Raw genomic sequence first — 4532 nt, forward strand, 5'->3', positions numbered from 1 at the left:
GAAGTATATACTAATATTTGGAATTTGAGGGTTAAAATATTCAATTGCATAATTTTACGTTTTAGGTTTATCTAATGCGTCCTGGTAATGAAAGATATTGAATACAAAATCATGGCTAACCTATTATATATATGTGCCATATACTGTAAGTTTATAAAACAAATTACGAAAACTTTGTATCTAAGTAAATCAGGGCTTCAATACCTTGGTAATAAGTGAAGGATACAACAAAGAGAGTAAACACTGTATCCTGATCTGTAGTAATCAAAATATTTTGTGATTCTATTTAATACTATTTGAATGGGTTGTCCGAAACAATAAACCAGTTATTGAATTGGTGAACTACGGTGGGTGGTGGACAACTGGTGGACTGTCAGCTGCCAACAGTTTCCATACAATATTTTATGAAATGTTCATTCTATATGTAAAAAAGAAGATGTGGTATGATTGCCAATGAGACAACTCCCCACAAGAGACCAAACTTGCACAGACATTAACAACTATGCCTATTTTTCAATATATTTATAATAATGACCAACATGCAGTTCGTGTTGATATCGACAAATTTCACTAGTTCAATTTATGAGTGATGGTTCTTGATATATTCGAAATAAACACTGTAAAATTCGGTTAATAATGGCACAAAAGTGGTCTTATTCGATATTCGCAATTTTCATTTTGACATTCAGGAGTTATGACTATGATCCTTGATAGATTTGAAAATTGGCGTAAAACGAGCCAGGTTGACAAAGAGCCTTTTATAATGCAGAATTTGACAGTTCATTCCTTGTTGTGTACCATACTGTTCTACTTACTTTAAATATTTGATATTAATGAACTCAGATGTCTTGAAAAAATATCTTTTGTGGAATTCTGTTTTGCTTTTTATCAAAGAAAAGGTAAACTTTAAACAAAAATGGTAAATTTTCTTACAGTGGAATACACAAGGTTCAATTTTGATTTGCAAACAAAAACAATCTGATGTTCAGGCCAATAAACTAATCATAGATACATGATTCATTAATAAAACATATAAGTTATAATTTGTATCTTGGATATTTGCATAGTTGCATACTAGTATATAAAATTCTGTAATCTGTTTAGTGTACCAGCTGTGGGGGAAACTCTACCAGGAGGTACATATATTGTGTCGCCATCTTCTAAAGATGATTCTGGATTCTGTGAGACAGATATAGTTTACAAACCCTTGGCTGGAGCTAAGAGTCAAAAAGTGTGTGTCAGAGCCAAGGGAGATAATAATAGGTATTTTTAGTATATTCCTTTTATGTTAACACATCTATCCATGGGTGTGTGTGAGAGACAAACGATTAAGTTTATAAACAATGACTTATATGTTGCTTATATTATGGCCTATATAAGAAATATGATTTGTCTATGTACCTACAATGGGAGATTTAATTCAAGGCAGCGTTTTGAAAATCTAGAGGAGATAATATTTTCATAGTTATGCATTGTAATGTAATCTAAGATACAACATAAAGAATTTCAATTATTGTCTTCTGTTATGTAGTTATGTTTTTGTCCTTTATGGAATGTTATAGAGATGGCATACTTTGTTTAATTTATTCACAATTTTTCGAGGCAATTGAGACTTTAGAGATACAAGACAATAACAATCAAAACCAAGAAGTAAACAAAGACTCATAAAACCAAAAGACATTTACATCAACAGTTATGAATAATAAATACAAAACAACACGAACTCTACTAAAAACCGGGAGTGAAATCAGGTGCTCCGGAAGGGTAAGAATTTCCTGCACCTTATACGGCACCCGTCGTGTTATTTCTTTGTTCAGTTCGGTAATGATGGTAGGTTATTATAACTGAGGAAGAATATCAGATATGATTTCTGACACACTTTTGTCATAATGGGCAACCAGCTGATGATGGCGATCGTAAAATTTCTTCAGTGATGACCTTAATTTGATTGATTCATAGCACTTTCTTAGCAACTTGTGAGAGAGCAGTATTCCTCGTTCAACAAAATCAACGTACTTTGAGCTAGATCTAGGGTAACGTATTAATTGAGACATATATACTCCATATGCTGGTGCCGCTTGGATGTTGCGACACAGAAATGGAAAGTTGACTATAGGAAAATTAAAATCATTGCGTTTGTCATACAAATTAGTTGCTTTTTCTTTGTATAAACATAACATTTACTTTTATTCTGAAAAAAGCATCTACAGAATTATTTCATTGCCTTTGCTTGAATAGAGGTTTAGCCTTTTGAGCTTTCTAAGTTTATCAGTGGGTTTGTTTTTCCAACTTATATAATGCTGATTTTTTGGTTAGTTGTGGGGTATTTCTCTGTTAAACAAATAGCAGTTTATTATAAGTAAGCAAAATGTGACTTAAAATTGCAGTGATGGAGAATTGAGATGTTTCAAAATTGATCCGTCCTTAAACGACACAAATCCATGTCACACTGCAATATGTCATACAGGAGATTGTGTCTTGACAGTGGATGAGGATGTTGAATGTAAATGTCGTCTAGGAACAACAGGAAAAACATGCGAGCAAGGTGTGTATACATAGTGACATATAAATAAGAAATATTGCACTTGACTTCTCTTGTCCTTGTTATTTCTACTCATCTTCAATCTTAACACAACTTGAATAGGTAAATAAAAGTGAAATATAAGCAGAGCTGCATTGAACAGTTCTCTCATACATTGCTGATGCACAATGGACTGATATGTATGCTACTTAGAACATCATATCCGTAACCAAAATTGACAAAATATTGTCTAAATAATTTGATCATATGACAGAATTTCTTGAGAGTGTGCCCACTATTATAAGAACTTTACACATATCAGTGAGAGCGTGCTAATTGTAGGACTTTTTTTTTTACATGCAATCTGAAAAAGAGGCCTTCAAATGTATGAAAAGTTTTTAAACGTACATTTGTTATAGTTTATGTTAAAGATAGTAGACTTTCTTGTTTAATTCCCTTTAAACATTTGTCTTTATATTATATGTTTCAGTATGACGATTTTCTTTTTCAGATACAAAGAATTTGATCAACGGAAGTGCTGTTAGTGAAAAGATTTGTTTGATTAACACTGATATGTACCATACAACTTTTTAATATACGTTTTTAAAAGACATTTATCCTGAATTAAAAGAATACATTTACATTTCTTACTTTAAAAAAAAGTGGATAAACGTGATTTTTTTTTCCATCTCAATGATGTAATATTATTTTTAAAATGTTTATTTTTCTTCAAATGTGTACTGTTTGACTCCTTAACTCTCAGTCAGTTTTTAACTGATAATAATACATCAAAACTCATGGAAAGATTTTCTTGAAGATTAGATTTGTTTGTTTTTGTCCCTAGTCCTCCAAGCCCTGAATATAATTGAATTATAAAAAAGCATTATATTTATAACTTTTGACAGCCTGGTTTTGTGGACACAGTCAAACCAGAAAAGATTATTTGTTATACTGGACAGTCATGTGGAATACCAGTAGCTGTGAACAGTAATGGTGGACAAAGGTAACTTTTAAATTTATTAAATCTATGTTACACCAGCAATATAACGTATTTCAAAAGGTATGGTTTGATGATAATAACACTAGTTATATAATTCTTTGTGTACAACGAACAATTATTGATAAATGCTTGTTTTATGGCAACTCAGCACAAAAAGGCAGATCTATTATAATGTACAAAACTATAATGACCTTGTCTAAACTAAATAAGATAAATGAAATCAACGGTTTCTTGGACATACTTTCAATACTTTGGATGGACATACTTTATGCCACAAACGATAAACACACGCTGATTTTGTAAAACTATTTGAAATATCTTCTTTTAAAAATTATTATAAAGTAATGTTAATAATTATTTGGAAATTAATCATTTCTATTGAATTTTCTATATTTCAGTTCCAGTCAATGATGTAGTTTGCATATGTTTCCATTTTTCAGCTATGACAGTATTTAATAGTTCTATTCATTTTGTTTTTTCCTGTACATCAAATGTCTTATTTTATGTTTCAGTACTAAAGTAACAGTTACGGATGTACCACCAAAAGCAGTACCACCAACAGACTTGACACTTACACCTATACCAGGCACCAATGTATCACAATCTATTTTACAAATACAGTCTACCAACCCAGGAAATCTGACACAATGTGTTGCTGTTATTGAATCAGGGTAAATATAAGTTATCTCTATTTATAGGTCACAGGAAATCAGTGATATGTAGCAATCTTGACATGTCATAAGCATCAAAGTTATACGAACTGTCTGTGACATTGTTAAACCTTACTCATGTTACTATTTATCAGACATGCAAAATAATCATCTCTGATTTTCCATTGGTTTTAGATTTATTTATTTGAGTGTCACTTATAAGTCTTTTGTAGACGTTTGGTCTTCAACTGTATATGTATCTTTAATGAGTTTATAATGCATTGAATATTTGAAACATATATATAACGTATAGAGGATTCTTTTCGCGGGTGTAAAATTCGCGATTTTCATTTAATAAGGT

The 4532-nt window shown here is 31.1% G+C and overlaps 1 long non-coding RNA gene across 1 annotated transcript; it reads left to right on the plus strand.

Annotated features, from left to right (window-relative positions):
* Positions 1 to 1109: 1109 nt before the first annotated feature.
* Positions 1110 to 3081, plus strand: LOC139514984 (uncharacterized). Its single transcript, XR_011662785.1, has 3 exons — positions 1110 to 1263; positions 2388 to 2545; positions 3033 to 3081. It is a non-coding gene; the product is annotated as an uncharacterized lncRNA (long non-coding RNA).
* The last annotated feature ends 1451 nt before the right edge of the window (positions 3082 to 4532 follow it).

Source organism: Mytilus edulis, chromosome 3 (genome assembly GCF_963676685.1).
Source record: "Mytilus edulis chromosome 3, xbMytEdul2.2, whole genome shotgun sequence".
Classification (NCBI taxonomy): domain Eukaryota; kingdom Metazoa; phylum Mollusca; class Bivalvia; order Mytilida; family Mytilidae; genus Mytilus; species Mytilus edulis.